At 29.9% G+C, this 23095-nt stretch overlaps 1 long non-coding RNA gene across 1 annotated transcript; it reads left to right on the plus strand.

Moving 5' to 3' along the window:
• The first annotated feature begins 30 nt into the window (after positions 1–30).
• Positions 31–21396, plus strand: LOC148958949 (uncharacterized). The gene is made up of 2 exons (XR_016144198.1): positions 31–326; positions 20609–21396. It is a non-coding gene; the product is annotated as an uncharacterized LOC148958949 (long non-coding RNA).
• The last annotated feature ends 1699 nt before the right edge of the window (positions 21397–23095 follow it).

Genomic DNA, 23095 nt, shown 5'->3' on the forward strand with positions numbered 1-23095 from the left:
AAAGACCGTGTAATTTTTATGATTTTTGCTCTGCTTGAACTTTTACTCTAATGGTTTTATCATTTTTAACCCTCACACCAACTGTTAATTGTGACCTGCGACACTATTGATAAAACTATTTCATAAAATCAACAGTATTTGAGCTAAAACGCACGTTAAATCAAATTATTTTTCTCTTTGAAAGCTACCGCCTTTGTAGCTCTCACAAAAGTAATAACTGCAGTTGCGAAGGCGCCTAGCCATCCCAGAATGCGTATCAGTTCTCCAAAATCAAAATGGCGCATCAACGTTGTGCACCCACATGGATCAATAACTGATTTGATAAGGTAAGAACACAATTTTTTGCATGATTCTTCCATGAAATCAAAAGTTTAGATGTTTCCTTAATGTGTATCATAATTCTTTCATGTCGATGAGCATCTCAGCACAAATATAATCTCGTTAAGACGGTAGTAGGCCTGTATCAGTTTTTTTGTTTATCCCAATATCTTATTTCTAGTGCATGTGTTCCATTGTAAACTCCAAACTTTTTTGAATCAGAATTGTAATTAGAAATTGATGAGAAATGGGTGTTTTGTGCTTACTACGTCGAGATCGGAATGAGTCTTAACCCGGGTTTATTTATTAAGTTTCCGCCCGAAAGAGAAAACCCACTTCCTTGTTTATACCAAGATCGTTGTAGATTTCTAGGCATTATTTGGTGCACTGGATCGAAATTTTAAAGTGCAAGTGCACGATACGTATTATATTGTTTTATTATATGAACCAAATAACTTCAGCCAAGTCTTGATGTTCTTATTTTGGAGAAAATTTGGCGTCCTTGTGTTTTCTATTGATTTTTCTACATTAACATGCAATAAATTTCTACATTAACATATCTCCTTGCACGGTTGACAAGCAGATAAAGTATCCACTGCTTTGTCAATAAAAAAAATTTGTTTTTTTATCTAAATTTCTACTAGAGGCTTGACATGTTCCAATCTTATACGTATGTAATCGAGCCTTGGTGTTCTTTTATCCTGTGTTTTTATTGCCCGCAACTCGCGCGCGATAGCGCGCGAGTGAAGGGCTTATAGTCTGCCCCGCGTATAAGTAGCATATGGAAGCTTCAGTTCATAATGTCAGCACTTTTTCAGCAGATTTTGTCACTTTTCTGCTGCCATGACAACTGTCAATCAATTTTATTGTCAATCAATCGGCTTTGTCGAGGAGGTCGTTAACCGCCACCTCTTTGTGCGGAAGGGAATTATCTTCGGAGCGTTGCTCTGCCAAGACTCTGTTAAAGGCCTTCGGTTTTTTTTGCACGAAAACGGTGCTGCATCACAGCTCGGTTCTCCGCAATGGATGGAAGTTTTGATTCGAAGTTTTGGGAATCAAAACCAGTCGAATGCCACACCTTTCTCCCAAAAACTCGACACCGTACGAGCAAAAGTTATGATTGTCGTGATTATCGCCTGTACATCGCTGTACGAATCATCTATCGCAATCTATTTTAGCTGTACCCGTTCTATCACGTGTCCATTTTCATACGTCTTTGCTTCACGAAAACGAAAAATAAATGTCAAACCCTAGAAAAACTTCATGATTTTCAAAATGGCGTTGGACTTAAATCAAAGGCAAACTGAACACAAAAAATTCTTGATAAAAAGAATAGTTTAGCATCAACTAGAGCAGCTGTTTTTATAAAATTGTGAAAACCCAAGATGGTGTCTTCTTCGAATATCCTGACCTAAATTTTCAAAACAATCATTATCAAGGAACTAATTGTTTGCGGGCAGTACTAGCAAGAGCTATTTCTAGTATAAAATATATTATGCTCACTTTTGCTTTTCCTGGTCTGTTAATGCTCCATTAAAAGGTTATGCCTGTTGCCACGACACCTCTAAATCTGATATTAGGATGACACTAAGTCTTTAAGGATAAAAGGTATACTGGTTTTATCAAGTATCAGCTATTTATATGTGCAAAGTACTGCATAACCTCAATGTCTCTTCCTAACCTCATTACAAAGAGTATAAACAGCCTTAGAATTTTGTAACGTTAGACGTTAGTCATATAAAGGAACGTTTTCTTGGTTTTGCCATATCTGCCTGTAACACAGTATTGTCAGGGCTGTGAGACCGATTACAGTATACTCCCGTTAGCGCGATCTCAAGCAGGGGGGAGAAAGAAAGTCTTACTCATTTAACGATTGTGCCAGCTAATTACACATTCTATTAAGTTAGTAAAAGAATTAAAATATGGAAATATCGCATTCAGCGAGGGATTATCTGAATTCAGGAAAAAAGAAATACAATGCACACTTTTCAAACCTCCAGAAAATTAGTTTTTGATGAGATAATATATACACGTTTTGCAGGTATTCATTATCTAGGATAAGCCCAAGTTCAATATATTTTGCAGGAAATTATCGATGGGAAATAAATTTTTCTAGGAATTTGATCCCAAATGACTCACTTGACGAAGTTTTCAAATGAATAGGAACAAAACCAGTCCCAGATAGTGAAATTCCAATTTTTCCGGGGTCTTAAGCAAAGTTTTTTTCTAGCAAATCTATTGAGAATGTTCAAGGGATACCGTACTTTTGCCCCCCAATATAGTGAATGTCCAAGATATCCAGGGACTTACTTATTTTGTTTAATCTACAATCAGTTTCAAGAATTTATGCAGTATTTCTTTAAACAAACAGTTTTTGGGCAATATTCAATTTTCAGAGAGTATATCCCTTTTATTGCTAATTCTTGTTGACTTATCGCTAATTATTAATTGGGAAAAAACTGACTCCAAAATGACATGCAAAACGGAAGCTTTTAGGAGTTTCTTTACTCTTGGTGGTTCTTTATCATGTTAAAATATAAATTTGTATTGAATTTGAAAGGGACTGTAAAGTATCACTTGACATTAAGGTAAAGTTATTCGAGAAAATTAAGAGGGAATTTCAAGTTATATTGTCACATTATATTGTTCGACACGCAAGTTATATAGAATATTATATAAAATGCTATATATGCTATATGGAGACTATACAATGCTGGAAATCAAATGTTTATGTATCATTCTCAGAGTTGTGTACTGTGTATTTATCCTCGAATGGCCCCCCTCGTCTATGTCCTTTCCGAATACACCCACTCCTTAGAAACAAAATTTTTCAACGTGCCCCACCCTTGAATAAACCCCCAACCTAACACGCCAATTTTTGCGTTTATAAATGCCCCATTAGGGCTTTATTGAGATACAACAGAAAGAAAAGACAATTTTTAAGCCATGATTGATGATGCTAAAAACTAAGATAGGCGAGACATTAATGAAGAGAACGCCGAAGACAATGAATATATCATTATTTTGCACTAAGCTATGCTTTTTGCTTTGATTTATACTTTGATTTAACATCTGAAAACAGTTATAAATTAAAATTGCAAATTGGAGGAACTTTAAAGTTGTGGGAAAGCTACAAAACGAGCTTTTCCATAGAAACATGTAGATAGGTGTTTTAGGCCCCCTTCCCCGTCAAATGAGCCCCCTTGAATCAGCTCTCATCTAAATAGTGCCTAAAATTGGTAAGTCCCAAGAGGGCTAATTAGAGGGTTTACGGTATATCACCAAAGCTGCATGGAGAATTTACATAATGATTTTTTCGTTCCTAAGCCCCATATTGCTTGGCTTCAGATGAGCATCTTCTCACGAGCTTCGTGATTCGACTAGATTGAGCTATATTTCCAAAACTGAGGTCACGAGGGCTCTAAGGCCTGGCTTTTCCTACAGCTACCTCCCTCTCAATTGGCACTGGTCTGTGATACGTCTTATTGAACTGCTATGACCTTTGCTTCAATAACTTTAAGACTATATTCGCTTTATTTGCCTAAGAATGTAACTTCTCAAAGTTTGAATAATATTTTTCTTTAAGGAAAAATTAAAAAAGTGCCTTAAGTATTTTTTGTGTCCAATTGATCTACCCTAGTTTTTTCCTTACCCTAAATGTGATTAATTAATTTTCGTAACCCTGCTTCTAATAATCAGGGCTGTCGTGCATTTAAGAATAAGAATCGTGCATTTAGCTTTATGGTTTAAGAGAAGGGCTTTTGGAGACAGAGAAAGCCTACTTATACAATATACGGCCAGAATACTCAATTGTCTATACTTCTTCATAGTTATGAACATTTTCCCAGTTTTATAATTAGATTATCATAAGTTGTTGAATATTCGCGAGCTTGCCTATTTTTCTTTAAAAATTCTTTGCACAAAAAATATTTGCATATCAACTCAACAAGTTAAAGTTGCTACAAAGTTGTCGTAGAGATAAAACCACCGTCCTTTGGAATACGCTATATACACATTGAATGACGCTTAAATACAATGGCTGTCCATCTATTGTCTCCCCTTACCGTGAAAATTAGTATATTTTGCAATAGCTTTTTTATTGTTCCTTGTTTTTTTCTCACATTTGCCGAGTTGTTTTTAATTTTATTTAATTTTTGACACGGTTGGATTTTTTTAAAACTTTTATTCAATTTTTTCACAGTTTATTATTTTTACCATTTTTGTATGGTTAACTAATTTTTGTAAAGTCGATATCTGTTTCTCATGGATGGCTTATTCTAATCATTTTAATTTATTTTTCATGGTTGGATAATTTTTGATACATTTTTTCATGGTTGGCTAAATTTTGTAACTTTATTTGAAATTTTCACGATTGGATAACTTTTTTTAGCAAGTGTTTATTTTTTCACGATTGGCTAATTTTCATCAATTCTTTTAAAAACTTTCATTGTTTGATAATTTTTATTGTTCTTTATGTTTTTTTTTCATGGTTTAATGATTTTTTAATATTTTTCAAGGTTGGCTAATTTTTATTAAGTTTTTCAATTTTTTTTCAAGAGTTTTTTTAATCTTTTTTTTTTGGCTAATTATTTGGCTAAAAATGATTATTTTTAATTAGCTCTTTCGTGGCTGGATTTTTTCTAACAATTTTCTATCCATTTACGGTTGCCTAGTTTTTGTTACTTATTATTAAAATCTGTTCACAGGTGGATACTCTTTATCAATTTTATTTCATTTTCTTCACCGTTATTCAATTTTTGGTAGCTTTACTCGATTTTCTTTACAGTTGGAAGGTTTTCATTAATTTGCTTTTATTTTGTCACGTTTGGCTAGTTTTTATCAATTTCATTCGATTCTTTTATGGTAAATCAATTTTTGTTATTTTGTCTTCATGGATGAATACTACTTATCAATTTTTTGCACTGTTAGCTAAATTTTTGATTAGTTTGTTTTTGTCACAGTTGGATACTTTTCATTAATTTGATTTAAATTTGAATATTTTTCTTGATTTATATATTTACTTATTTTTCACGGTCGAGTTAATTTTATTAGCTTTTGAATTCTCTTTCACGGTTAGATAATTTTTTTAGCTTTATTTGATTTTCTAGCAAATGATTAATTTTTTAAAATTTTTTGTTTCCTTCACAGTTGGCAAATTTTTATTGATATTTTGATTTTCTTTGCAGTTTGATGATATTTCAAAATTCAATAGGTTTTTTACAATCTTTCATGGTTTGAAATTTTTATTTTAGTTTTCTTATTTGTTTCAGAGTTAACTACGTTTTACTAAATTATTTGAGTTTTCACAGTTTGCCAATTTTTATTGGATTTAATTTAATTTTATTCGTAGTTGGCTAATCTTATTAAATTAATATTTTTATTTAATAGTTTTTTACTTAATTTTTTTAATTCTTTTCGATTAACTAATTTTTATCAAATTTTTCACAGATTGATAACTTTTTCATTTTTTCGCGGTTAGCCGATTTTTGCTAAATTTTCTTGGGTGAACTCGGTTTAATTATTTTTATTTTTATGCACTGGTGGATACTTTTTTCATTTTAGTCTAATTATTTCTTTTATTTTCCACGCTTTACGAACTTTTAGTATTTTCTTAAACTTTGTTCAAGGTTGGATTATTTTTGTTAATTTTATTAAATATTTTTTACTGTAAGATTCTTTCTTTATCTATTTCACGGTTGGCTAAGTTTTATAAAGTTTAATAATTTTTTCTCATAGTTGGCTAATTCTTTAGTTTTTTTAATTTCCTTTCAAGGATAGCTAATTTTTAAAATTTTTTATTTTTACACGCTTTACTTGTTTCCAATATTTTTTTAAGCCAAGTTCGAGGTTGGATTATTTTTGTTGATTTTATTAAATATTTTTTCCTCTAAGATTGTTTCTTTATCTATTTCACGGTTGGCTAAGTTTTATAAAGTTGAATAACTTTTCCGCATAGTTGGCTAATTCTTTAGTTTTTTAATTTCCTTTCAAGGATAGCTAATTTTTACAATTTTTTATTTTTACACGCTTTACTTGTTTCCAGTATTTTTTAAGCGAAGTTCGAGGTTGGATTATTTTTGTTAATTTTATTAAATATTTTTTACTGGAAGATTGTTTCTTTATCTATTTCACGGTTGGCTAATTTTTATAAAGTTTATTAATTTTTTCTCATAGTTGGCTAATTCTTTAGTTTTTTTAATTCCCTTTCAAGGATAGCTAATTTTTACAATTTTTTTATTTTTACACGCTTTAATTGTTTCCAGTATTTTTTTAAGCCTTGTTCGAGGTTGGATTATTTTTGTCAATTTTATTAAAAAATTTTTACTGGAAGATTGTTTCTTTATCTATTTCACGGTTGGCTAATTTTTATAAAGTTTATTAATTTTTTCTCATAGTTGGCTAATTCTTTAGTTTTTTTAATTCCCTTTCAAGGATAGCTAATTTTTAAAATTTTTTTTTTTTACACGCTTTACATGTTTCCAGTTTTTTTTTAAGCCTTGTTCGAGGTTGGATTATTTTTGTTAATTTTATTAAATATTTTTTACTGTAAGATCGTTTCTTTATCAATTATACGATTTGCTAATTTTACCAATTTTATTTGTTTTTATTCATACTTGAGTAATTTGTATTAATTTTATTTGAATTTTTTCCCCGGTTGGCAATTTTTTTTTCAATATTTTGAAATTTTTCAACGGCTGTGTAGTTTTCTTAAAGTTTTTTAATTTGATTCATAGTTGGAAAAAATTTTAGTTTTCTTTAATTTCCTTTCAAGGATGGCTTTTTTTTGCTATTTTTCATTTTTTACACACTTTACTAATTTTTAGCACTTTCTTAAACCTTGTTCAAGGTTGGATTAATTTTGTTCATTTTATTGACTTTTGTTCACGGTAAGATGATCTCTTTATCTGTTCCACAGTTGTCTAATTTTACCAATTTTTTTGCTTTTATTCATGCTTGGCTAATTTCTATTATTTTTTTTTTAATTTTTTTCACGGTTGGCCTTTTTTTTAATTTTTTTTTCAAATCTTTTCAAATTTTTTTCATGTTTTTACGATTTGGCAATTCTTATTATTTTTTTAAATATTTTTTATGGTTGGATGATTTTTTTTATTTTCAATTTTTTTCACGCACTGATATCTTTTTGCTAATTTTACTTACTTTTTTCATGATTTACAAATTGCGATTGATTTTTTTAATTTTTTCATCGATTGCTGAGTTTTTTCATTTTTAATTAATTATTTCCCGGTTGGATAATTTTTATTAAATTTTTTTTTCAAAGATCACAAATTTTTATCAATTTCTTAAATGTTTTTATCGATTGGATATTTTTCATTTTTTCCACTGTTGGCTAGCTGTAATCAAAGTTAATAAACTTTTTTTGCTGTTGGATAACTTAATTGTTTTAACTCAATAACTTAACCGTTTAAGACCTTAAGAAAGTTTTTTTTTCAGGCTATCAGCAACTCTTCCTTTCACCTTACTAATTTTTTTTATTGCCTCCGTTATGATCAACAACTTTCTTTACGTCTCTCTATATACCTCCTCTCTTTATACAAATTAAATGAAACCTTCATTCGACTCAAAGATCTACGTCTTTTGTTTTGAAATATAAAAAGCTTTTTTCACCTCACTAAAACTTTATTTTCATCACTTTCCTTATGATCAGGTGCAATCTTTAACTCTCTCTTCATACCCCTTTGTTTTTCACATGGAAAAATAAAACCTTTATTCAACTCAAAGTTTTAGGTTTTTTTTAAAATATACAGATCATTACTTTCCTAATGATAAATTCCAATTTATATTTCTTTACAAAAACCTCTATCTCACCAATCTGTGGTTGTTAGAAAATCCTTTTTTTTAAATATAAAATCAATTTTTTTTATTTCTGCAATTTAATTTTCTTTTTGATTTGTTTCCATGTTGATCAATTACTATTATTTTCACTCTCTCTCTATACCAATATTTTTTCGACATTTTAAACTTTAAAAGCCCCCTTATCAAACGGAGGCTTTCCAACGTTTTTCATTCAATATAAGAAACTCATTTTCTTCTTTCTCCATAATAAATTCCATTTTGATTTGTTTCCGTAATGAACAATTTTTATCTTTATCTCTTAATTTTTACCGCTTTCTTTTCTAGTTAAAATTAGCAAGCCTCCTAATTCATAAAATTAACAGTTCTTTTTAATACACGAAACTCATTTTCTACTTTTTAGAAAATAATTTCCTTTAAGCTTTGTTTCCATGTTCATCAATAACTATCTTTATCTCTCTCTCACCCTACCCCTATATTTTTCTTAGTTAAAAATTAACCAACCACCTTATTCAAGCCATGGTTTTGGAACGTTCTTTCTGTAACTATAAAAAACACTTGTTTATCTTTCTGGATTTTAATTTCCTTTTTGATTTATTTCCATATAGATCAAATACTATTTTGATCTTTCTCTCTCTCCCCAGCCCTATTTCTTCTTTTTTGAAAATTATAAAGCATCTTAATTCAAACCGTGGTTTAAAAAGATTATTTTCTTTTTCATGTGAAACTCTTTTTCTTCTTTCTGCAATTTAATTTCCTTTAAGCTTTGTTTCCATGTTCAACAATAACTATCTTTATCTCTCTCACCGTACCCCTATATTTTTCTTAGTTAGAAATTAACAAGCCACCTTATTCAAGGCATGGTTTTGGAACGTTACTTTTGTAAATATGAAAAACACTTGTTTATCTTTCTGGAAATTAATTTCCTTTAAGCTTTGTTTCCATGTTCATCAATAACTATCTTTATCTCTCTCACCGTACCCCTATATTTTTCTTAGTTAGAAATTAACAAGCCACCTTATTCAAGGCATGGTTTTGGAACGTTACTTTTGTAAATATGAAAAACACTTGTTTATCTTTCTGGAAATTAATTTCCTTTAAGCTTTGTTTCCATGTTCATCAATAACTATCTTTATCTCTCTCACCCTGCCCCTATATTTTTCTTAGTTAGAAATTCACAAGCCACCTTATTCAAGCCATGGTTTTTGAACGTTATTTTTGCAAATATAAAAAACACTTGTTTATCTTTCTGGAATTTTATATCCTTTTTGATTTTGTTTCATGTTGATCAATTGCTATTTTTATCTCTCTCACCCTACCCCTATATTTTTCTTAGTTAAAAATTAAGAAGCCACCTTATTCAAGGCATGGTTTTTTAACGTTACTTTTGTAAATATAAAAAACACTTGTTTATTTTTCTGGAATTTAATATCCTTTTTGAGTTTGTTTCATGTTCATCAATAACTATTTTTATCTCTCTCCCCCTACCCCTATATTTTTCTTAGTTAGAAATTCACAAGCCACCTTATTCAAGCCATGGTTTTGGAACGTTACTTTAGTAAATATAAAAAAAACTTGTTTATCTTTCTAGAAATTACTTTCCTTTAAGCTTTGTTTCCATGTTCATCAATAACTATCTTTATCTCTCTCCCCCTACCCCTCTATTTTTCTTAGATAGAAATTCACAAGCCACCTTATTCAAGCCATGCTTTTGGAACGTTACTTTTGTAAATATAAAAAACACTTGTTTATCTTTCTAGAAATTAATTTCCTTTTTTAATTTGTTTCATGTTCATCAATAACTATCTTTATCTCTCTCAACCTACCCCTATATTTTTCTTAGTTGAAAAATTCACAAGCCACCTTATTCAAGCCATCGTTTTTGAACATTATTTTTGTAAATATAAAAAACACTTGTTTATCTTTCTGGAATTTTATTTCCTTTTTGATTTTGTTTCATGTTCATAAAAAACTATCTTTATCTCTCTCACCCTACCCCTATATTTTTCTTAGTTAGAAATTCACAAGCCTCCTTATTCAAGCCATGGTTTTTGAACGTTTTTTTTGTAAATATAAAAAAAAACTTGTTTATCTTTTTGGAAATTAATTTCCTTTAAGCTTTGTTTCCATGTTCATCAATAACTATCTTTATCTCTCTCACCCTACCACTCTATTTTTCTTAGTTAGAAATTCACAAGCCACCTTATTCAAGCCATCGTTTTTGAACGTTATTTTTGTAAATATAAAAAAAAACTTGTTTATCTTTTTGGAAATTAATTTCCTTTAAGCTTTGTTTCCATGTTCATCAATAACTATCTTTATCTCTCTCACCCTACCACTCTATTTTTCTTAGTTAGAAATTCACAAGCCACCTCATTCAAGCCATGGTTTTTGAACGTTATTTTTGTAAATATAAAAAACACTTGTTTATCCTTCTGGAATTTTATATCCTTTTTGATTTTGTTTCATGTTGATCAATTACTATATTTATCTCTCTCAGCCTACCCCTCTATTTTTCTTAGTTAGAAATTAACAAGCCACCTTATTCAAGCCATGGTTTTTGAACGTTATTTTTGTAAATATAAAAAACACTTGTTTATCTTTCTGGAATTTTATTTCCTTTTTGATTTTGTTTCATGTTCATCAATTGCTATCTTTATCTCTTTCATCCTACCCCTATATTTTTCTTAGTTAGAAATTCACAAGCCACCTTATCTTTCTGGAATTTTATATCCTTTTTTAATTTGTTTCATGTTCATCAATAACTATCTTTATCTCTCTCACCCTACCCCTATATTTTTCTTAGTTAGAAATTCACAAGCCTCCTTATTCAAGCCATGGTTTTTGAACGTTATTTTTGTAAATATAAAAAAAAACTTGTTTATCTTTTTGGAAATTAATTTCTTTTAAGCTTTGTTTCCATGTTCATCAATAACTATCTTTATCTCTCTCACCCTACCACTCCTTTTTTCTTAGTTAGAAATTCACAAGCCACCTTATTCAAGCCATCGTTTTTGAACGTTATTTTTGTAAATATAAAAAAAAACTTGTTTATCTTTTTGGAAATTAATTTCCTTTAAGCTTTGTTTCCATGTTCATCAATAACTATCTTTATCTCTCTCACCCTACCACTCTATTTTTCTTAGTTAGAAATTCACAAGCCACCTCATTCAAGCCATGGTTTTTGAACGTTATTTTTGTAAATATAAAAAACACTTGTTTATCCTTCTGGAATTTTATATCCTTTTTGATTTTGTTTCATGTTGATCAATTACTATATTTATCTCTCTCAGCCTACCCCTCTATTTTTCTTAGTTAGAAATTAACAAGCCACCTTATTCAAGCCATCGTTTTTGAACGTTATTTTTGTAAATATAAAAAAAAACTTGTTTATCTTTTTGGAAATTAATTTCCTTTAAGCTTTGTTTCCATGTTCATCAATAACTATCTTTATCTCTCTCACCCTACCACTCTATTTTTCTTAGTTAGAAATTCACAAGCCACCTCATTCAAGCCATGGTTTTTGAACGTTATTTTTGTAAATATAAAAAACACTTGTTTATCCTTCTGGAATTTTATATCCTTTTTGATTTTGTTTCATGTTGATCAATTACTATATTTATCTCTCTCAGCCTACCCCTCTATTTTTCTTAGTTAGAAATTAACAAGCCACCTTATTCAAGCCATGGTTTTTGAACGTTATTTTTGTAAATATAAAAAACACTTGTTTATCTTTCTGGAATTTTATTTCCTTTTTGATTTTGTTTCATGTTCATCAATTGCTATCTTTATCTCTTTCATCCTACCCCTATATTTTTCTTAGTTAGAAATTCACAAGCCACCTTATCTTTCTGGAATTTTATATCCTTTTTTAATTTGTTTCATGTTCATCAATAACTATCTTTATCTCTCTCACCCTACCCCTATATTTTTCTTAGTTAAAAATTCACAAGCCACCTTATTCAAGCCATGGTTTTTGAACGTTATTTTTGTAAATATAAAAAACACTTGTTTATCTTTCTGGAATTTTATATCTTTTTTTAATTTGTTTCATGTTCATAAATAACTATCTTTATCTCTCTCACCCTACCCCTATATTTTTCTTAGTTAAAAATTCACAAGCCACCTTATTCAAGCCATGGTTTTTGAACGTTATTTTTGTAAATATAAAAAACACTTGTTTGTCCTTCTGGAATTTTATATCCTTTTTTATTTTGTTTCATGTTGATCAATTACTATATTTATCTCTCTCACGCTACCCCTCTATTTTTCTTAGTTAGAAATTAACAAGCCACCTTATTCAAGCCATGGTTTTTGAACGTTATTTTTGTAAATATAAAAAACACTTGTTTATCTTTCTGGAATTTTATATCCTTTTTTAATTTGTTTCATGTTCATCAATAACTATCTTTATCTCTCTCAACCTACCCCTATATTTTTCTTAGTTAGAAATTCACAAGCCACCTTATTCAAGCCATCGTTTTTGAACATTATTTTTGTAAATATAAGAAACACTTGTTTATCTTTCTGGAATTTTATTTCCTTTTTGATTTTGTTTCATGTTCATAAAAAACTATCTTTATCTTTCTCACCCTACCCCTATATTTTTCTTAGATAGAAATTCACAAGCCTCCTTATTCAAGCCATGGTTTTTGAACGTTATTTTTGTAAATATAAAAAACACTTGTTCATCCTTCTGGAATTTTATATCCTTTTTGATTTTGTTTCATGTTGATCAATTACTATCTTTATCTCTCTCACCCTACCCCTCTATTTTTCTTAGATAGAATATCACAAGCCACCTTATTCAAGCCATGCTTTTGGAACGTTACTTTTGTAAATATAAAAAACACTTGTTTATTTTTTTGGAAATTAATTTCCTTTAAGCTTTGTTTCCATGTTCATCAATAACTATCTTTATCTCTCTCCCCCTACCCCTCTATTTTTCTTAGATAGAAATTCACAAGCCACCTTATTCAAGCCATGCTTTTGGAACGTTACTTTTGTAAATATAAAAAACACTTGTTTATCTTTCTAGAAATTAATTTCCTTTTTTAATTTGTTTCATGTTCATCAATAACTATCTTTATCTCTCTCAACCTACCCCTATATTTTTCTTAGTTGAAAAATTCACAAGCCACCTTATTCAAGCCATCGTTTTTGAACATTATTTTTGTAAATATAAAAAACACTTGTTTATCTTTCTGGAATTTTATTTCCTTTTTGATTTTGTTTCATGTTCATAAAAAACTATCTTTATCTCTCTCACCCTACCCCTATATTTTTCTTAGTTAGAAATTCACAAGCCTCCTTATTCAAGCCATGGTTTTTGAACGTTATTTTTGTAAATATAAAAAAAAACTTGTTTATCTTTTTGGAAATTAATTTCTTTTAAGCTTTGTTTCCATGTTCATCAATAACTATCTTTATCTCTCTCACCCTACCACTCCTTTTTTCTTAGTTAGAAATTCACAAGCCACCTTATTCAAGCCATCGTTTTTGAACGTTATTTTTGTAAATATAAAAAAAAACTTGTTTATCTTTTTGGAAATTAATTTCCTTTAAGCTTTGTTTCCATGTTCATCAATAACTATCTTTATCTCTCTCACCCTACCACTCTATTTTTCTTAGTTAGAAATTCACAAGCCACCTCATTCAAGCCATGGTTTTTGAACGTTATTTTTGTAAATATAAAAAACACTTGTTTATCCTTCTGGAATTTTATTTCCTTTTTGATTTTGTTTCATGTTCATAAAAAACTATCTTTATCTCTCTCACCCTACCCCTATATTTTTCTTAGTTAGAAATTCACAAGCCTCCTTATTCAAGCCATGGTTTTTGAACGTTATTTTTGTAAATATAAAAAAAAACTTGTTTATCTTTTTGGAAATTAATTTCTTTTAAGCTTTGTTTCCATGTTCATCAATAACTATCTTTATCTCTCTCACCCTACCACTCCTTTTTTCTTAGTTAGAAATTCACAAGCCACCTTATTCAAGCCATCGTTTTTGAACGTTATTTTTGTAAATATAAAAAAAAACTTGTTTATCTTTTTGGAAATTAATTTCCTTTAAGCTTTGTTTCCATGTTCATCAATAACTATCTTTATCTCTCTCACCCTACCACTCTATTTTTCTTAGTTAGAAATTCACAAGCCACCTCATTCAAGCCATGGTTTTTGAACGTTATTTTTGTAAATATAAAAAACACTTGTTTATCCTTCTGGAATTTTATATCCTTTTTGATTTTGTTTCATGTTGATCAATTACTATATTTATCTCTCTCAGCCTACCCCTCTATTTTTCTTAGTTAGAAATTAACAAGCCACCTTATTCAAGCCATCGTTTTTGAACGTTATTTTTGTAAATATAAAAAAAAACTTGTTTATCTTTTTGGAAATTAATTTCCTTTAAGCTTTGTTTCCATGTTCATCAATAACTATCTTTATCTCTCTCACCCTACCACTCTATTTTTCTTAGTTAGAAATTCACAAGCCACCTCATTCAAGCCATGGTTTTTGAACGTTATTTTTGTAAATATAAAAAACACTTGTTTATCCTTCTGGAATTTTATATCCTTTTTGATTTTGTTTCATGTTGATCAATTACTATATTTATCTCTCTCAGCCTACCCCTCTATTTTTCTTAGTTAGAAATTAACAAGCCACCTTATTCAAGCCATGGTTTTTGAACGTTATTTTTGTAAATATAAAAAACACTTGTTTATCTTTCTGGAATTTTATTTCCTTTTTGATTTTGTTTCATGTTCATCAATTGCTATCTTTATCTCTTTCATCCTACCCCTATATTTTTCTTAGTTAGAAATTCACAAGCCACCTTATCTTTCTGGAATTTTATATCCTTTTTTAATTTGTTTCATGTTCATCAATAACTATCTTTATCTCTCTCACCCTACCCCTATATTTTTCTTAGTTAAAAATTCACAAGCCACCTTATTCAAGCCATGGTTTTTGAACGTTATTTTTGTAAATATAAAAAACACTTGTTTATCTTTCTGGAATTTTATATCTTTTTTTAATTTGTTTCATGTTCATAAATAACTATCTTTATCTCTCTCACCCTACCCCTATATTTTTCTTAGTTAAAAATTCACAAGCCACCTTATTCAAGCCATGGTTTTTGAACGTTATTTTTGTAAATATAAAAAACACTTGTTTGTCCTTCTGGAATTTTATATCCTTTTTTATTTTGTTTCATGTTGATCAATTACTATATTTATCTCTCTCACGCTACCCCTCTATTTTTCTTAGTTAGAAATTAACAAGCCACCTTATTCAAGCCATGGTTTTTGAACGTTATTTTTGTAAATATAAAAAACACTTGTTTATCTTTCTGGAATTTTATATCCTTTTTTAATTTGTTTCATGTTCATCAATAACTATCTTTATCTCTCTCAACCTACCCCTATATTTTTCTTAGTTAGAAATTCACAAGCCACCTTATTCAAGCCATCGTTTTTGAACATTATTTTTGTAAATATAAGAAACACTTGTTTATCTTTCTGGAATTTTATTTCCTTTTTGATTTTGTTTCATGTTCATAAAAAACTATCTTTATCTTTCTCACCCTACCCCTATATTTTTCTTAGATAGAAATTCACAAGCCTCCTTATTCAAGCCATGGTTTTTGAACGTTATTTTTGTAAATATAAAAAACACTTGTTCATCCTTCTGGAATTTTATATCCTTTTTGATTTTGTTTCATGTTGATCAATTACTATCTTTATCTCTCTCACCCTACCCCTCTATTTTTCTTAGATAGAATATCACAAGCCACCTTATTCAAGCCATGCTTTTGGAACGTTACTTTTGTAAATATAAAAAACACTTGTTTATTTTTTTGGAAATTAATTTCCTTTAAGCTTTGTTTCCATGTTCATCAATAACTATCTTTATCTCTCTCCCCCTACCCCTCTATTTTTCTTAGATAGAAATTCACAAGCCACCTTATTCAAGCCATGCTTTTGGAACGTTACTTTTGTAAATATAAAAAACACTTGTTTATCTTTCTAGAAATTAATTTCCTTTTTTAATTTGTTTCATGTTCATCAATAACTATCTTTATCTCTCTCAACCTACCCCTATATTTTTCTTAGTTGAAAAATTCACAAGCCACCTTATTCAAGCCATCGTTTTTGAACATTATTTTTGTAAATATAAAAAACACTTGTTTATCTTTCTGGAATTTTATTTCCTTTTTGATTTTGTTTCATGTTCATAAAAAACTATCTTTATCTCTCTCACCCTACCCCTATATTTTTCTTAGTTAGAAATTCACAAGCCTCCTTATTCAAGCCATGGTTTTTGAACGTTATTTTTGTAAATATAAAAAAAAACTTGTTTATCTTTTTGGAAATTAATTTCTTTTAAGCTTTGTTTCCATGTTCATCAATAACTATCTTTATCTCTCTCACCCTACCACTCCTTTTTTCTTAGTTAGAAATTCACAAGCCACCTTATTCAAGCCATCGTTTTTGAACGTTATTTTTGTAAATATAAAAAAAAACTTGTTTATCTTTTTGGAAATTAATTTCCTTTAAGCTTTGTTTCCATGTTCATCAATAACTATCTTTATCTCTCTCACCCTACCACTCTATTTTTCTTAGTTAGAAATTCACAAGCCACCTCATTCAAGCCATGGTTTTTGAACGTTATTTTTGTAAATATAAAAAACACTTGTTTATCCTTCTGGAATTTTATATCCTTTTTGATTTTGTTTCATGTTGATCAATTACTATATTTATCTCTCTCAGCCTACCCCTCTATTTTTCTTAGTTAGAAATTAACAAGCCACCTTATTCAAGCCATCGTTTTTGAACGTTATTTTTGTAAATATAAAAAAAAACTTGTTTATCTTTTTGGAAATTAATTTCCTTTAAGCTTTGTTTCCATGTTCATCAATAACTATCTTTATCTCTCTCACCCTACCACTCTATTTTTCTTAGTTAGAAATTCACAAGCCACCTCATTCAAGCCATGGTTTTTGAACGTTATTTTTGTAAATATAAAAAACACTTGTTTATCCTTCTGGAATTTTATATCCTTTTTGATTTTGTTTCATGTTGATCAATTACTATATTTATCTTTCTCAGCCTACCCCTCTATTTTTCTTAGTTAGAAATTAACAAGCCACCTTATTCAAGCCATGGTTTTTGAACGTTATTTTTGTAAATATAAAAAACACTTGTTTATCTTTCTGGAATTTTATTTCCTTTTTGATTTTGTTTCATGTTCATCAATTGCTATCTTTATCTCTTTCATCCTACCCCTATATTTTTCTTAGTTAGAAATTCACAAGCCACCTTATCTTTCTGGAATTTTATATCCTTTTTTAATTTGTTTCATGTTCATCAATAACTATCTTTATCTCTCTCACCCTACCCCTATATTTTTCTTAGTTAAAAATTCACAAGCCACCTTATTCAAGCCATGGTTTTTGAACGTTATTTTTGTAAATATAAAAAACACTTGTTTATCTTTCTGGAATTTTATATCTTTTTTTAATTTGTTTCATGTTCATAAATAACTATCTTTATCTCTCTCACCCTACCCCTATATTTTTCTTAGTTAAAAATTCACAAGCCACCTTATTCAAGCCATGGTTTTTGAACGTTATTTTTGTAAATATAAAAAACACTTGTTTGTCCTTCTGGAATTTTATATCCTTTTTTATTTTGTTTCATGTTGATCAATTACTATATTTATCTCTCTCACGCTACCCCTCTATTTTTCTTAGTTAGAAATTAACAAGCCACCTTATTCAAGCCATGGTTTTTGAACGTTATTTTTGTAAATATAAAAAACACTTGTTTATCTTTCTGGAATTTTATATCCTTTTTTAATTTGTTTCATGTTCATCAATAACTATCTTTATCTCTCTCAACCTACCCCTATATTTTTCTTAGTTAGAAATTCACAAGCCACCTTATTCAAGCCATCGTTTTTGAACATTATTTTTGTAAATATAAGAAACACTTGTTTATCTTTCTGGAATTTTATTTCCTTTTTGATTTTGTTTCATGTTCATAAAAAACTATCTTTATCTTTCTCACCCTACCCCTATATTTTTCTTAGATAGAAATTCACAAGCCTCCTTATTCAAGCCATGGTTTTTGAACGTTATTTTTGTAAATATAAAAAACACTTGTTCATCCTTCTGGAATTTTATATCCTTTTTGATTTTGTTTCATGTTGATCAATTACTATCTTTATCTCTCTCACCCTACCCCTCTATTTTTCTTAGATAGAATATCACAAGCCACCTTATTCAAGCCATGCTTTTGGAACGTTACTTTTGTAAATATAAAAAACACTTGTTTATTTTTTTGGAAATTAATTTCCTTTAAGCTTTGTTTCCATGTTCATCAATAACTATCTTTATCTCTCTCACCCTACCCCTTCTATTTTTCTTAGATAGAAATTCACAAGCCACCTTATTCAAGCCATGCTTTTGGAACGTTACTTTTGTAAATATAAAAAACACTTGTTTATCTTTCTGGAAATTAATTTCCTTTAAGCTTTGTTTCCATGTTCATCAATAACTATCTTTATCTCTCTCTCCCTACCCCTATATTTTTCTTAGTTAAAAATTAACAAACCACCTTATTCAAGCCATGGTTTTTGAACGTTATTTTTGTAAATATAAAAATTACTTGTTTATCTTTCTGGAAATTAATTTCCTTTTTGATTTTGTTTCATGTTTATCAATCGCTATCTTTATCTCTCTCAGCCTACCCCTATATTTTTCTTAGTTAAAAATTAACAAACCATCTTACTCAAGCCATGGTATTTGAACGTTATTTTTGTAAATATAAAAATTACTTGTTTATCTTACTGCAATTTAATTTCCTTTTTGATTTTGTTTCATGTTTATCAATCGCTATCTTTATCTCTCTCAGCCTACCCCTATATTTTTCTTAGTTAAAAACTTACAAACCATCTTACTCAAGCCGTGGTATTTGAACGTTATTTTTGTAAATATAAAAATTACTTGTTTATCTTACTGCAATTTAATTTCCTTTTTAATTTGTTTCATGTTCATCAATAACTCTCTTTATCTCTCTCAACCTACCCCTATATTTTTCTTAGTTAGAAATTCACAAGCCACCTTATTCAAGCCATCGTTTTTGAACATTATTTTTTAAAAATATAAAAATTACTTGTTTATCTTACTGCAATTTAATTTCCTTTTTAATTTGTTTCATGTTCATCAATAACTATCTTTATCCCTCTCCACCTACCCCTATATTTTTCTTAGTTAGAAATTCACAAGCCACCTTATTCAAGCCATCGTTTTTGAAAATTATTTTTGTAAATATAAAAAACACTTGTTTATCTTTCTGGAATTTTATTTCCTTTTTGATTTTGTTTCATGTTCATAAAAAACTATCTTTATCTTTCTCACCGTACCCCTATATTTTCCTTAGATAGAAATTCACAAGCCTCCTTATTCAAGCCATGGTTTTTGAACGTTATTTTTGTAAATATAAAAAACACTTGTTCATCCTTCTGGAATTTTATATCCTTTTTGATTTTGTTTCATGTTGATCAATTACTATCTTTATCTCTCTCACCCTACCCCTCTATTTTTCTTAGATAGAATATCACAAGCCACCTTATTCAAGCCATGCTTTTGGAACGTTACTTTTGTAAATATAAAAAACACTTGTTTATCTTTCTGGAAATTAATTTCCTTTAAGCTTTGTTTCCATGTTTATCAATAACTATCTTTATCTTTCTCACCCTACCCCTATATTTTTCTTAGTTAAAAATAAACAAACCACCTTATTCAAGCCATGGTTTTGGAACGTTCTTTTTCTAAATATAAACAACACTTGTTTATCTTTCTGCAATTTTTTTTCTTTTTGATTTATTTCAATGTTGTTCAATTACTATCTTTATCAATCTCTCTCTCTCCCCAGCCCTTTTTTTCGTAGTTGAAAATTATCAAGGATCTTAATTCAAACCCTGGTTTCAAAAGGTTATTTTCTTATTTATTATATTTTCTTATTTTTTCTGTAATTTAATCTCCTTTTTGCTTTGTTTTCATGTTGATCAGTTACTGTTTTTTTTACTCTCTCTCCATACTCCTCTTTTTCAAAGTCAAGAAATAATAGCCCACAAATTTGAACTTTTTTAGTAAAAGGTTTTTGCGACTTAAATCAGAACCTCTATTTTGGTTTTTCAGCTCTATCAATATAAGAGTCATAGCCATCTTTTTGCTCCCCCTGTTCCCTGTTATTGTTTGATTTCAACTCATTTCTATTTTGTTTTATGCCTAAATTTTTGAAATATAGGTTGTTCTACTTTCAATTTCTACCTTGCTTGTAATTTTACATTTTTAATAAAGTGGAAGGGAAAGATATTCTTTCTTTTGTTGTATTGTTGAAGTTTTGATATTAAAAATATCATAAAATTGATACAAAAACTGTATAATTATAGCACGTCATTCATTTTCAGGTGCCAAATTGGATATGAAGGCTGGTTCCTTCAGTTGAAGATACTGATATACCGAGAGACACAGGAGGGGAAAAAAGCCAACCAATGAACACCAGTTACCAGCACGCTGATGCCCTCTTTCTAACTGAGTACGTCGTAGAAAAGGGGCCAAGTTTCCTATTCTGCACAATATTTGGCAGTTTTTGCAGTATAAACTTCGTTTTGGAAATATTAGGTATATAAGGTTTACCTTTATACTACACTCTTTCTTTATAAGAACCAGTAGATTTAAGTTCAGGCTAATTGTTCTTAATTTTTTCGAAATTCTGAGGCTGGATTAATATGTAAGCAGTGCGATTGCTAGCTTTTTCGCTCTAGGGAGGTGTTCAGGCCTCATTTTTAAATGAAGGTTGTTTCACAAAGTGAGTGAAACAACCTTTGTTTGCCGACAAGTGTGACCACAAACGACTAAAAATCCTCGTTTTTGAGATAAAGCGTTGTTCAAAATTGCATTTTACAGTAGTTCACCCTCAGCTTGTTCTTAATTTGATATTAACTTTTGACCAATTTTGTTTTTTATAAATTGTTCTTTTAAAAAAAGAGTGTAGCTCCTGAAACATAATCGCAACTCAGACATTTGTAGATGCTGATACGAATTTACTTGTTGTAGGAACATCCAGCTGAAGCTCGGAGCTCATGTCTACCCTCTTGCTTTTAAATTGACTGCCCTCCTCTAGGGATTGGGGGGTGTTAGGTTTGCACGAAGGACCAACAACAACCCCTACACCATAACTCCCCACACCATAACTCTCCACACCATAACTCTCCAAACCATAAATCCCCACCCTGTACAAACCACCCCACCCTTCTCCAGTCCACCCTCCTTCAAGGGTGTGAAAAAAATGTAAAACGAATTCGATTTATTTGAGTGACCTGTCAATAGACATCTCTCCTATCTAGCAAAACATATGAGGAAATCAAAAGTAAAAATTATAAAAAAATCAGTGCGACCCAGAAATAAGAAAATTTTGTAATGGCCACCAACTAATTTTGCACTTAAATGTGCTCTACTGATTCTTGTAGCCATAAAGATAGGCTACTACCATTCCCTTCTATCAAAAGGACTGCAACAAAAGGTCTTTGCTACAGGGGGATCTCTTTCGCCTAGCAACACTGAATCATTTGTACTTCAAAAAAAGGACACTCCTTATTGAAATATTTTCAGTCAATAAAAGCAGACTTCAGCATCAACAATACACTTTAAGATTTTCTTGCGTTCTGTCAATTTCTAAAATAGGTAGCTCTCCTCAAGAGAGAACTCTCTTTGAATAAACAAGGTGTTTAAAACAATGGTCCTTGCAAAGGCCTGATAACAGTCTATTTACACCATATCCTAACAGGTTCTATGTCAAATAGCAACGTTACAACACACCAGATTTCTCATTTCTATCTCTGCCATTAGCACGGACATCAAATCTTAATTAATATAAGCCTATAACAACATCACAGCACTGAGTCATTTGTAAAAACTCTACCAGTTGTTGGAACAGTGTTGTATTCCAGAGGAAATACTCCCCCCGAATTGTTTATGTTTGGTATTTAATTTTTTAGTCTCATATGCAGATAAGTGAGCAATTAACAGGTACCATCCGATGATACTAGTAATACATTACTTTACTATTTTAATTTTTCCTTGACACTTATCGCTAGCAGAAATCTTTTAATAGCAAGTGGTAAACTGGCCACTCTACAGGCACTACAATGCTTGCAAAATGCCTTAGTACACCACGATAAAGTTTCGCTTGTTTTGAAGGCATCTCACTCTCACCTTGAAAAATACTGATTACTGAAACGTTTGACTGTTTTCTATTCATCAAATGTTACCCAATACGAAAGTTTAGAAAATATCCTTTTTTAGAGTGGGGGTATTATTGCTGTTATTAACATCCCCCAAAATCGTTTTAACCGCTTGTGAATGTATTTTAGGATTTAGGAAGTTGTTAAACACTTGTATAAAATGTTAGTCAAACTCACACATTATTCGTTGCAGTTGTTTTAAACTTTAAACGTTTCGCTCAAACTGGTTAGATTCAAGGTCTTCTTTTCTTTGCACGGAGACGTTCCCGTACTCAGTTATAAAGCGTATACTCTGGCAAGGGGAATCATTGGCAAAGAGAAGCCTTAGAAATCTGCCATTGAATTTCTTTTGTCAAAGGCGAGAAGTCTTTGTGCAGCTAGTTTCGGAAGAAACAAATTTTTTATTGCTTAGTTATTAAACCGATTTAATTGTGCATTTGTAAAATGGTCATTTGAATTATGAAATTATGCCTTGAATTTTTCACTTATTTTTCCTGCTTTTCGTTGCGTAAATAATCGAGATTTTCTGTGAGCCGGCTCCGACATTCCTCTGTTTACACAAAGAGAGCCTTTTGTCTCAAATTGAATAGGCAGTGTTTCAGCTTAAAGTTGCTATTCTGGCGAAAGTATACATTGTATCAATTTATACGT

Source organism: Rhopilema esculentum, chromosome 11 (assembly GCF_057945365.1).
Source record: "Rhopilema esculentum isolate cy_ngs chromosome 11, ASM5794536v1, whole genome shotgun sequence".
NCBI lineage: Eukaryota > Metazoa > Cnidaria > Scyphozoa > Rhizostomeae > Rhizostomatidae > Rhopilema > Rhopilema esculentum.